The 14,236-nt window shown below is 36.2% G+C and overlaps 1 protein-coding gene across 7 annotated transcripts in view; it reads left to right on the top strand.

The window, feature by feature from the left end:
• The window catches only part of LOC102682408 (leucine-rich repeat-containing protein 4C), a 446,308-nt gene that overhangs the window by 395,714 nt on the left and 36,358 nt on the right, over window positions 1-14,236 (top strand). For all 7 annotated transcript variants that reach the window (XR_011182894.1, XM_015338417.2, XM_069181633.1 and 4 more), the window contains one exon: window positions 10,777-10,833. The gene's annotated coding sequence lies outside the window, so the exon portion shown is untranslated. The remainder of the gene's footprint in view (window positions 1-10,776; window positions 10,834-14,236) is intronic.

Raw genomic sequence — 14,236 nt, forward strand, 5'->3', positions numbered from 1 at the left:
GACTAATTCGTCTAAATCAAGACTTTTTAACCACATTCTTCATGTGTATATTATTTTTACTCAGCTACTTTCTTAAAATCTAAACAAATATTTTTTTTACTAGACCTTTAGATCTTTTCAGCAGCTAGAATATTTGTGTTTTTAAATAAAGTAGAAAGCTTCAGAGATATTTTAACATCTTCAACCACTGACCTAATCGACATAGTGCTAAATTTGACTCAAGAAGCTGTTAATGATTTCATTACTCATAATCATTATTATTATCTTCATCATTAATTTGCTCAGCCAATGTGTTTATCCTGTCACTTACATGGGTTTATAAAACACAAGTTCAATAATGTAATAATGTAATTTCATACGGGGGACCATTTGTGAAAACAATGGCACAAATACTTATAAAATTGAAATTTAAAAATATTTTTTCTCGGATTTAACCAAAGATACTGGATGCTATTTCCCTGTTTTATAAATCTTGTGAAAAGAATACATATACCAATAGGTACTTTGATTTATAAAATATTATATCCTCATTCTGTAGGGTATAATTAATTTGCATATGACACTTCATATTTAGCTTCATATTTGGGTTTTAAAAGTTCAATATTTTTAAAATGTATTGAAATAGAAATATTCAATTTATTCAAAACCTTATATTGTATTTAGTTAAGAAATTCTATATTTAGAAATAAAAGTGATCATTTAAAATAGGTATTCAGTGGTACAGTGAATATCCTATATGCAAATCATTTTGAGAATATTTTGCAATAACAAACACTAAATAAATATGAAACTTAAATCAAGTAATAGCAATAAAGGTTTGTTGTAAACCTAGACCCCAGCCTTAACCCTAAATAACCCAAGTGCAAAACCTTGATCTAACCCTAGCTCTCTGAGAAACTGTTGCTGAGTTTATACTCTGAGAAGCTTTCCATTGCAATCACTTCATACATGTTCTACCTTCAAGCATGAAAATATCAACCATATCAGGAGAAATGCAGTCATGCCATGAAGCAATTCGAAGAAGTTTTTTTTGAGTCACCAGCTTTGCAGCAGTTGAGAAGATGGTAAGTGAGCCAGCCAAGAGCACAGAAAGAGCACGGTGCCCAGCTGGGAAAATGAAAGGCTCTTTTGGAGCAATGCTGTGGCACAACATGCAGGTTCTTATTCTCACTGTGGGAAAACTGCCACTTTACAGAACAGCAATTAGATGGGCAATTTGCCCAAAAATTGGACAACAGAAAAATCAGGACTACTGTATATTTTCTGTATCGATTCTCTACTATAAATTAACAGATCCTCAGTCCCAATTCCTACTTTTCTGTAGTACGTTTCAAAATGTAAATAAAAGGTTTACTAGAATGAAACATGACAGAAGATAACAACAAAAACAAATTTAATATTATTACTACTTATAGTAACTACGTACGTATTGTGTTAATTGAGCAGTTTGACAGTAATACCATTTGCTAAAATATGAACAACAATCAATGACCAAAGGATGATTGCAAATAATGAATTGGGGGTCTTCATTGTAGACAACCACTTCCCTTTAGACTTCGTGTTAGTTTGTTGATACTGTTAACCTCATTCATTATCAAAGCATTTGCAGTAGAGATACTGCACAAGGGCCTCTGGCGTCACTCAACAGGGACCCAGCCAGTTGAGCTAAAGGGAAATCTCCCCTCAGCCCGACAGCTGCGGTCCCTGCTGTTCACAGCGAAGGGCAGTGACGTCACCGCGCTGGTAAGGCGGCTCTCACATCCTGCAATGGAGGCCAGATGCATTACACTCTCCCCCACTTAATTTGGCGAAGGGCTATCCCACCCTGCTTCTGACAGCAATGTAGCACGCCTGGGTTCGAGTCCCTATCGGTGGGGGGGCAGACCTGAGGCGGAAGCAGTGAGGGCACATACCCACGTGAACCCGAGAGCGCTACAGTATATACTGTAATACGGTGTCATTCGCAATAATCTGAAAACATTAACTCTTTTCTCTTCTTCCCAATTTCTTCTCTCCTGCCCTAAATATGCTTTAAAACAATCTGCAGGTTTCTGTACAGTTTGATGATGACTGTGCAGAAAGTAATTATGCCATTATTTAATCATGCAGTTTTTAGCAATAACTCATAGTGTTAGGGAACCACTTTCATTTGATTTTGTACTATTTGTCAGTTTGAATTTCATTATTCAAATAGAGGAGTCGTGCTGTGCACCCTACTGCTCTCTTGCTTATAATTTGTGGGCTAAATTCAAATACCGGATGGTATTAAAGAAGGGGCATGTAGTACAAACCCCTTGTACCAGCACAGTCTGCTGGCACTGGGAGCCTGAAATTACTGTATTCAGTGTTATTACATTACAGATTGAAGAGAGTCCTGGGTGTAATCGAGCACATTTTTTCTGCTGTGGAATTTATTTGTGGTGAATGAAGGCAACACAATACTAGCCTATCAGAGAGATTCATGACTCTCTTAGAGAGCAATAATGGTTTGGCAGACCCCAAGGCATGTCTCTGTTCCATATTTTTGTATTCCAGGCCAGGATAGAGGTTGTCCAGTAGAAAAAAAACAAAAGAAAAACAAATCTGAAATAAAAACATACAGTACTTTTAGTCAGTTCAAATACTGAAATTAGGAAAAACATTCTTTTTCTTTTGTATAATGCTTTGCAAAAGTATTCACATTTTGTTACCTCCTGAACTTGCAACCATGACACTTTCAAATACAATAGATACAATGTACATGAAGATCTCTCTGTTTAGAATCTGTTCAATCAACTTTGAACCAATGAGGCCAAAATTAGAAGACCAGTAGATTCACATTGCATATGTATTCAAACCCTTTGGTATAGCAAGAAAGAAAAGTTTGCATGCAAAAGTACAGTTTGAAAAGTTCTAACTGATGTAAAGGCTTCTGTGTGTAATCCAAATGGTTTCACCTGTCATCAGAGAAAATCTATCCATTTCTGTAAATTCTCTTGAATATTTAATTGCAAGCCACAACTCATGTAATGGTACAAAATTAACCACTAAGGCCAAGAAACTTTCAAAATAAGTTGTCAGATAGATAGGCACAGATCAAGAGACAGACACTTACTCTTCTGGGTACAGTGAGTTCCCTCACTGATACTGCAAGTAGAATGTGCATTATACTAAACACACACTACCTACTGTAGTTCAGTCCACCCTTTCGAATGTTCATTCTTCACACGTTGAAGTCACAGTCCCTACACAAATCATGAGAGACAAAACTAAAAGTGAAAGTGATTAGGACTTAATACAAACTATCACCGCTTGCACAAACCAATTGCAGCACAACACCCAGTCAGCTCCACCCCTCACTGTTTGGGACAGTAGTGGCAGCGTTAACACACTGCATTATCTGTGGTTTGCCAACGTTTCTTCCCTCTCTCCCCTTCTCTGCTGCATGGATCTCTGGTTCACTGCAATCTGGGACCAAAAATTGGTGGATTAAAATAGAAGGATGGCATTGTATGTATTTAAAAAAATCAAAATATGAAAGTGATCTCTGTTTTTTGGCTCCAAGTTTCTCTGTAAAAGAATGGTTTGAATGAAGAGCTTAATAGAAATGTTTGAGATGAAAAGGTTGGGGGTTTGTAATGGAAACTATTGTACTACATGTCTATCACAACTGTACCTATTTCTATGCCTTTGTTGCTTGCAAAAAAAAAGTGCACCACTCTGAAAAACACAAGGTTTTCCATGAAATTTTTTTTTTTCAATTTATCATAGCACCTGCCTATACTAATTAGCTCCTTGGATCTTTGCAAGAGCCACGGTCAAGTGCTGGAGTTGATGTAATTCGTTACAGAGGAGAAAGGGAAATATTAATAAAAATAGTACTGATCATTACAGTTATTCAATACAAACAAGGAATGGAGATTTATTCACTAAAAGATGAGCTGATTTCATCTAAAGTATGCAACTCACTCTTGGCCTATGGGAGATGATGATGATCCAGACTCTGATAATTGTTAGTTCCAGATCAGTGAGAATATGCTTTATTTTTTTATGTTATTCAAAAGGGAATCTGCTCAATCTGCCACATTTTTATTTCCCGCTGTAATTTTTATTCATAAGAAATGTTCAGTTTTAAATTTCAAGTTTAGTTAGTTTTCTTTTGAGCACTCATATTTGATCTGTATTCCACAATATCTGATTTACATTTCCATGAAAGTAGAAAAAATAACGTTTTTAAATTGCATACCATTGAAAAAAATAGATCTATCTCTTATTTTCACAATTTAATCTTAAACTTCCAAGTCCTGCAAGTCCTTAGGGTCATCCTGGTCTTTATCGTTTTTATCCGTCTGACAGCATAAGTACAGCATTGCTGGTAACTAAGGTGAGATAAGGAACAAATAGGATGGCAGAAATGACTTCATCTTTACCATAATGAGACCATTTGTAAAACGTATTATAAAAGGATCTGGTGTCTACAGCATCACTGTCTGTAGGAATTCAGAGCAACCTGTAACAGAATTAAGAGAGTGTTTTAGTTCATGTGGTTTAGTATTTTATTTTTCTCTGAATTCATTGGCTGAAGGAGCTGACCTTCACTAATAACAGGCATTTTGGACTAATCCTCCTATTACAGTATGTGGTTTAATTGGAGAGACATTTTTTTCGTCTTTAATTGGTTAGTACAGGCAAGTCTTGATTTGCATAGTACATGCATTGCTGCAAGATGCTGTGTAACTCAAAATGCATAAATTAAAACTTATTTCTTATAAGAATGAATGTAAATATATGAGATGATTTCTGGGTCCGCAACCAACAAGAGGGATGATCTTCTGAAAAGAAACAGGGGCACATTTATTTATGCGAGGTGTTTATATAATTGTACTTAAAGTTATTTTGTAAGTGAATGTGAAGTGATAATATTTATTAATTCCATTTAGAATGTAGAGGGAAGACAGTTTTTAGTGGTAAATAGTGAATGGTGTAGAAAATGCAAGTGTCATATGCCCACTGATACATCTGAACTAGACAGAAAGTAAAAACTATTTACTGTAGATCCTTCCTATGGCGTCCCATTTCCTTAGCAAACCAACTTGTTTCAGTTGTGCCCATTGTTCTTGGCAGAAATACTCAAGCACTCTTATGGACAGCGGTTCTTAGTATTTGCATAAATTCTCAATAGAACTCAAGTCAGGACTTCTTTTCGGACAGACAAAGGCATTCACTTTCTTTTTTATAAGCCACTCCAGCAGATCATTGTCTTGCTGAAAGGTGAATTTTCTCCCCAGTGTTTTATTTAGCTGACAGAAACAGTTTTTTTCCAGTATTTGCCTGTTCTTTTCTCTATCTGATTCAATCCTAACACATTGTCCAGTCTCTGCTGAAGCCTCTCCATAGCATGATACTGTTATCACTGTGCATGACTGAAAAAATTCTGATTTGGTCTCATCAGACCACAACACCTTTTGCCACATGTCCGCAGGTTCACTGAGGTGGTACAGTATGTTGTGAACTCCATGTAGGCTTCGAAATTGGTTTTTAGTATTGGCTTCCTTCTTGCTGTGCTGCCATACAGGTTAGTTTTGTAAAGAGATCTGGCTATTGGTGACTGATGCACATTTTGTCTCATTTCAGTCATTGAACGCTGTACAGTACCTCTTTCCAAACTGTCACTGGCCTCACAGTGGCGTTCCTCACCACTTCTGGCATGCCTGGCTGCTCAGGTTGGAGGAATGACCTGATCTAGGCACTGTCTGAATGATATAATGCACATTCCATTTCTTGATTATTGTGTAGATTATACTCACAGGAATATTCTGAGACTTCAATATTTATTTGTACCCTTCTCCTGATCTGTGCTTTGCATTGAATTTATCCCTGTCTTGGTTTGACAGCTCCTTAGTCTGCTAGAAATTCACTACGTAACCAAGGGAACTCTCAGGTGTTTTTATTCTGAAATCATGGCAACCACTATAATTCTACACAAAGGAAAAAATAAATAGTTGTGTGATTGTGTGATTTCTAAAGATACTGTAGTTGTGTGCGTCTAAATTGATTTAGTTTTGTCACAGCAACAGGTTTGAATATTAATGCAATCATCCATTCATCCATTTTCTAATTGCTTTATCCAGTATAGGGTTTCAGGGCAGCCGGGGCCTATCCCAGCAAGCAACGGGCACAAGGCAGGGAGAACCCTGCACATGGAAAACATTCACACACTCACCAGGGCCAGTTTTCCCAGAAGCCAATTAATCTACCAGTATACAGTATGTTTTGACCAGAGCTTCTAGTGGAAAACTACAGGAACACAGGGAGAACATTACAAATCATTTTTACTAATTGAGGTTTTTAACGGATTATTAATTATAGACTCATTTTATCTTATCCTATGATCTTATGTTTTTTGATCATCTGATTTATTGTTAATCTTGACGATTTTTGTTGTTGTTGTTGTTGCTTCTTTTCTAAATACAAATCCATTGCATTGGATTTGGGTTTTAAGTTTTTTTTTAACACATTTGCTTACTTTTACGGTTTATTGGTTTTATTTTAGAATGTATTGAGTATATACATAAGCTACAGAGTAAGATATTTTATAGAGTTATTTAGGAAGCATGAAACAATGGGAGAGGAGGAACACTGAGAGAAAGATCGTCTAGCTGTCTGTGTCACCGAAACAATTTCTTTCATCTCTGTACGCAACTGTACTGCCCATTGTAAATCATCTCAAACACTTCATGAAGCTGCCCTGGCTGCACCAGAATGCTGCTTAACTCTGAAGTGGGAACCAATCATCCTGATAAAAGTTCTAGTTTCCCTGAATAAAGAAGATATACAGTATATATAAATGTTTTTCTTGAGGCTCTTTAAATCAGAAATGTGAACAAGAAGAGCATGTAAATACAGAATTATTGTACTGGGATGGAAAACGACCAGGTAAAATGCAGGTTGTACTTGAAAATGATGCTGTTGGACCAGTTACTGACATTAGATGTTTAGGTCTGCCTGTCTCCTGGTTGTTGGGGAGCCTATTTGCAGTGATAAGTTGTAGACATTCCTCCCTCTGGACCACAGCTGTTCTAAACCAGTGACACAGAGTGATAAAGGGGTGCAGTGCTGCGGAAGGCTCTGTCCTTTGTCTGAGATGGAAAACCAAGACTCTAGATACTTGGTCATGAAAGCCTCCATGGCACTGGGGTGGTGCAGTGACTTCAGATGTGGATGACGTACTGTAAGTCCCCTTCTATGGGTAAAGTGTTTTGTACATTTGAGAAAAAAAAAATTAAGAAAAAAATATTGAAAAATATTTATAATTGATTGGCTGCGGTTTCCCACAGATTGCATGGTGATTGACCATGCATACTGTATACTGTATATTACCTAACACAAATGAGAGCTAATGGACATATATTCAGATCTTACAGGCTAGCATGGAAAGAAGCAAAAGCTATATTATTGGTCATGTCTAAGTTTATTTTTTAGTGTACATTGTATGTATTTGTTTCCTTTTTACCACAGTCTTAATGCCTTAAACCTCAGTGGCGTTATATTCCTATCGTGTGTGATATTTTATGATACCATAAGGTAGTTTGTTCTAAGGAGATTTCATTATAGTCAATTTCAGTAGAAATAGCCAACAGTGAATCAGTAATGACATACTTATTTAAAGCTACAGGCTAGCTTCTTCTAAAAATAAATTCATATTAGGTTGGCCTTCAATATTTTTCATCCCATCCCATTAACTGTACTAAGGAGAAAATATATCATTACTCACAGATAATACAAACAGTTTCTTTCAGCTTTTGTCCAGGGTCAAAGCATAAAGGAAGAACCAGTGGTTGCCTTAATGACCTCATTAAAATACAGTGTCACCAGCCTCTTAAAAGATCATTTATTTCATTGCCAGTCAATGAGTTGACAGAATAATGATATTATTTCAGTATTCTTCTCATCTAGCCTGAAAAAAATTCTCCCAGAGACCAGACCTGGGCAGCTAGTCCACTTCACACTGACAGTAGAAGTGTAGGCCTGGCCATCTGGATATTGGGGAGCCTATTTGGAGTGATGAATTATGTACAGTAGCCCGGTTCTTTTTAATCATAAACCTTTAAAAATGAAACCATAAAAGATCAGTAAGCCTTCTGCCAGGCTAAAAGTGGACTTTCTCCCAACAAACAGAGACAAACCCTGCACATTCCTGCCTTTAGGTGATGAAAAACCAAAGCAAAAGAAACCTGGAATGTGCCTGGAACATGTTTGTGCTGTTGATTACAGTGGATTAACAGTTTAAGGTTGTGAAGGGCTCTTCTCATGTCTGAAAAGTTGATCTTTTCAGTGCCAGAGATAAACAAGGATGGCTATTGTAGGGAAATTCTGAAACATGTGTTGTGTTTGACCTCTCCATGGTAACTTCCTAGAATTAAATCTAGGGGGATTGCACAGTCACTTAATAAAGGTGATTTTGCGTCAGGGCCTTACAAGCTTCATGACAGTCTCACCCTGTTTCTGACCCTACTTGCCATAAACAGTTCATGCTTTTGACTTGATCAGGAAAGCTAACAGTTTCACACACAATAAACCAAATATTTATAATGTTATCTTTCAAATTACTTACTGTATGTCATGATTAAATCACGACTTTATCCCAAAAGCAACCCTTGTTAGCAGTTGTGCTTATTGTGTAGAAAACCATTGTTCAATGGGGAACTACCATCACTGGGTAAAACTAAATATGGTTAAAACAAAAAATGACTACTATTTTCACTACAGATTTTACACTACCTTGCAATCATTCTGTTTCATTAATAAGAGTATAAGATTATGATAAGTTTTAAGGATATTTGACACATGTAATTTGTTGGTATGCTCTGTAATTTCCAAGGATTATTGTATCATTTCCTAAGCACACATAATATAAGCCCCTCAAAATTCCTTATCCTGTGGGACAGATGTACATGTCTGTGATTATTAGGAGAGTTGCTATCCAGCACATGCAATACACTGGTATTTATTATGATACAGGAAGAATGGCTTTTTAAAATAATGTATTTTAATATCAGTTCTGGTCATTTTACTTTGACACAGAGGTTGCTGTAAATTGCTATAAACAATGCTTTTACAGTACATGAAACACTGCACATAAGAGTGTTACAGTGGTGTCACTTTTAGCCTCCCAAAAGGACTGTAGATGTAGGTTTTACTATCATCTATTAGACATTAAGGACAGTGTTTTTTCTAATAGACTGTGCAGCTCTTGATGTACTGGTTATAATAAGAATGAATCTCAGCTTTTGCTTTAGAAGTGTTTTTTCACACTTTAAGAAAGATAAGCTGTTAATAATATTTCACCAAGGTTCCAAAGGCTTGTGTTAGGATAGAGCATACAATGATCCATTATTGAATTAAGAAGAAATTGGAAACACACACCTTCTGTAACTATTGATTTGCCTCTCTTTTGTCATCCAGTGTCATCAAACGTCAAAAGACAATTGTACTTATGTAAAAACGTATGTTTGCATTGCCATTGAAGATGACTAATTCAACAATGCCATGATCACTTACTGTAAAACAGAAACACAGACTAAAGAACCATATTGATGAGATATTCTGTACATCAGGGATCTTTTTTTTTCTGGATCAGTGTTTACATTTAGAACTATGATGTGTGGATGTGAATACAATGTTACAGTCAAAACCTTTTAGGAATTAGAAATAGAACTGCAGGATCCAATTAACATATTTTAACAATAAATATATTTCATGTTTAAAATCACCAATCCCATGGTCTTGTTGAATTGTGATCTTTGCATACTGCTGCAGAGCTCATAAAAACCCGGGAGATGTACAGCATAGATACAGTACATGGCTTCTCAATAATGAAGTCATCTTCCACTCCATTATCACCCTGCAAGCCCATTGCATATGCAGCAGATAAGCTCGAGACTGGATATGAACTCCCCATTGCCTCAGTCATTAACTTGTGCTCTCTTGTAGCTTATCTTGAATTCTCTGATCCAGATGTTACTAGTTCATCCTGAGTCATGTCACCACAGTAACTTTCTGTGACTGTGATTGCCTTCCCCACGTGACAGTGCACAACTGGCACAGCACTACTTGAAGGAAGACTTGGATTAGTGGTGCTGATCTCTTTTAACTCTTTTCAACATAACATCCTTGCCAGAAGTGGCTTTCTGATCATGGGTGTATGGAGAACTTTTAGCTTTAGGGTTTAGGTTTTGATTTTAATATTCTACAAGCCTACAATCCCTCCTTAGAATGGAGAAGAGAAGTTGAATTTCAGAGAAAGTAAATAATTGAATCTACTGATATTCACTTAAAATAATAGGCTTTTAAAAAATATATGTAAAATCCTTAAATCAAATAATTATAAAATACAGTAGGACACCATTAATAGGATGCATAATTGAGCATTTTGATATTTTTGTTGATTATATATTTTTAAATGTATAAAATAAATTTAAATACATGCTTGAAATACTTTTAAGACAACTGTAATAATCTTCCAGAAAATCTTTTCTTTTCTTTTAGAATTCTTTTAATGATCTAACAAAAAGAAATTCTAATGCTCTTAAGTGGATGCCAGCTTCTCATCAAGTTTCATCTATTAATCAAATACAATGGCTTCATGCCAACTCTTTTCACAAAAAGCATTTTCCTGCGCCTTATTAACTAGGGCCCTGTATGCAGAACTATGGCAAAGCACCGAGCCTCACAATGAGTGACATCTGAGATTTCAGAAAAGTTCATTGTAATGCAATGCCATTTTCTTTCTTGCAGGGGTGGCCAGCTGCCGAAATGGAATGCGAACACAAGTGACTACAAGTGAGCTGGCAGGTAAACATCACCCTCCTCCATCTGAGCAGATGCCAGGCACGATCATCTCTGCTGTGTTAATCTTTTGAGATCGTTTACTCCACCCTTTCATGTAGAGCCACTTGGAACCAATGTTAAACTTGACTGATGTTCCGTAGAATGATTGGAGCTGGTGATTCTGTGTATCCTTAGCTTATCTTAAAATATATATATATTTTTACTTTTTTACAATATGGATTTAAAATTGAGTTAATTATTTGACTCATATTTAGCAATTATATACAGACACTTAAAAAAGTCCAATCTAAATATTGTAGTTATACAGTATAAACATGCCATGCAGGAGTTTTTGATTCACATATGTTTGATGTTTCAACTAGTGATAAAGGAGAGTATTCAAGCATGACACATCACAAATTCCTTGAATTGTACATCCAAAATGTAGACTCAGTTTAATCACTGAGACACAAGCAGTAACTGCTTACTGTTGAGGAAGATGTGTCACACAAGCATGAATTCATAACAAGGAAATCTGTTCCATTTTCAGTGATGCCATGCTTATCCAATGATGAGAGTAATCAAGCTCTGGGTGTGCATCAAGCTGGAATGTGCCAGCAGGCTGTTACAAACAACTTCAGATGTCATATAAACTGTACCTGTGCACCGCAAAGACATTACAGCGACTGTCATAATTTCAATGAATGGGCATTTTTAGGACATTCACATGTGAGAACACCAGCACAATGCAGATGGTTGATGGTAATGCACCTCTATATATGCATTCAGATGGCAGCTGTAACAGCTGGAATACACCAATATGAGGAGCAGAGTGATGTAGTCATTGCCGCTAGAGATGCTGGAGTTGTGCATTGTGAATATAACACATACCTGTAATGATGTGCATGATGTATTTTTTGGAAGTACTGTAGCAGCTCATACTGATTGATGATGATTCTGCTGAGGGACAACTAAGTTATGTTCGGTTTCAACTCTGCCCTAAGTGGTAAATTGCCAGTTACATTTTTGATATTTGCAAGTATTTGTGAGTCAGCTCTCTGTAGAAATGAGCTCTTCTTTGGATCAAATACTGGGAGCTAGACACAACCTCTCAGTACAGTGTGCAAAGTGTACGTGAACTAGTTTAGACGGATTAGGCTTGTTGGTGGTGTAAATGCTTCAACTGTTTTGTATTCCTGCCTGTTGGAAATCTTTTACAAACTGGAAATAACAGCATACTGTACCACTATGGATATAATATCATACACATACTGTATGTTCCACAGTGACAAATAGTTCTGTGCTTTGATTTGGTCAGGGGCTCTAAACCATTTGTCAGATAAATAAATTATGGGTTTTATTCTAGACAGACTTTGAATATCCACTACAACATGAACTATATGTAACATATTATTAGGTCTTCAAATGAAATTATTTACCAATTGTTACCATTTGGAAATAGGAACAGAAACTCTATGCTGATCTGTGTTATGCTGAGTAAAGAGACCTATATCCGTATTGAAAAAAACTATTTTCTCTCTCCTACTCTGGAGAGTAAACTATGTAAACAACAGATGGTAAAAATTGGAAGGAGGAGACACTCGGTCTCTGGTTGCCTGAATGCCTCATGACATATTTTTTTTGTATTTTTGACTCATATAAAATACTTTCTTTTGGTTGTCATGTTCTTGTTTCCTTTGGTTGTACTAATAGTAAGCATGACAGAGCTAGATTTATGTAACACACGGAAAAACAATTTCTAAGTTTGTATAATGGAAATTCTTTGCCTTTAACAGAAAAAAAAAAGGGTTAAGTGCATTTTATACAGAACATGCTTAACTGTATACATGCTTGTCCTGGTACCATTTCAACTGAGTTTATGGTTGAAAAACTGTGGAAAAAAACATAACACTAATTTTTATGGTAATCTCCATTGTCCCCCTCCAAGCACAGTTGTGTATTTAGAATGTACATCTCTGCATGTTACCTCATTAAAAGACTGGTGAATCTTATCCATATTAGTAAAATACTGACTCTATCCACTCCATTCCCCATTAGAATTAATTTGCCATTTGTTTGCTTTAACCATTTTTTAAGTGAACATTTTTATTAGCAGGTATATAAAAATGTTGTAAGCCTTCAGATCTCACATCAGGTTTTGCTGTGCCACAGCATACAGTACATGTACATTAGGGTTGTGAGTGAAATCTTCCAGCCACTTTATAACAATAGGAATACTACAACTTTATTTATGAGCACACTTCAACAACACCAAAGTACTGTACAGTACCATACTGTACATACTGTATAATTCCCAACAGAATCAGCAAGAAACCAGGATTAAAACTGTAGCAGTTACTTATAACAATAATTCTAGTTCTATAGAGGTTCTAGTGAAAAGGCATGTCTTTAAGCAAGTTTTGTAAGTCTCAGCAGGTACAGAGTCTTTAATGAATTTGTACAGTGAGTTTTACTGATACGGTCTTTTCCAGTGTGCGGAGCCTGGTCTTTAGGGGAGGGAGAAGGCTATAATCCCCAGATCTAAGGTTAAGAACTGGATTATATTCATGCAGTAAATATTTAAGATACCCTGGAGCTAGACTGTTTGATGCCTTCTACATGATTACAGAGGATAGGAGTTATGTGCTAATGCAGAGTGTGTTCAGTTAGTACAAGACACAGAAGTCTGGACAAACTGAAGCTTATTTAATACCTTGGAAGATACTCCACTAAGGGAAGTGTTACATAAGCCTAATTATGATCAAATAAAGGCATGTTTTAACGTTTCATTCAGATCAACATCTTTAATCATGGCATGGTTTTCACCTTTTAAACACTCCTACACACACACACACACAAACATCTGTTTTTGGATATTGGAAGGTTGAATGAGCATCCCCCAGGAGTCACCTATTATTTTTTTAATGATTAAAAACTGATCTTTAAAACCAAATAAAACAATATAAAAAGAGCTCAAAATCATATTAATGCAGAAAATTAGTTGTTTTTGTAATATTTAAGGTTTTATGATACAGTGCTCAGTAAGCCTTTACTTACTTTACATTACAACCTCCAAAGTGCTGATTTTCTGTCCCTAGTGCATGTACAGCACAGTAATTTTGTGCATGAAACCATCAGGCTCACAAGTTCGAATACAATCTGTCGCCAATGAAGTGAAAGCAACACCCATGAGGCAGTACAAGGCAGGGGAATTATTACAGCTTGATAGAATCAAACATGTTTTTCATCACATTGTACTTGTTTAAATATGCTTGTGCTTCGTTTCTTGCTTCTGATGTTGCCAGAGTAGAGATCTGAAGCAGAGTCAGCAACTAAAAAGCAATAGCGACACGCTTCTGTGGATGCTGTGCAGGTTTCCCTACACCTGAACACGCCAAGGAGCAGAAAGTATAAGTTGTTTTATGTT

This window comes from Lepisosteus oculatus, chromosome 21 (assembly GCF_040954835.1).
Source record: "Lepisosteus oculatus isolate fLepOcu1 chromosome 21, fLepOcu1.hap2, whole genome shotgun sequence".
NCBI classification, from domain to species: Eukaryota; Metazoa; Chordata; class Actinopteri; order Semionotiformes; family Lepisosteidae; genus Lepisosteus; species Lepisosteus oculatus.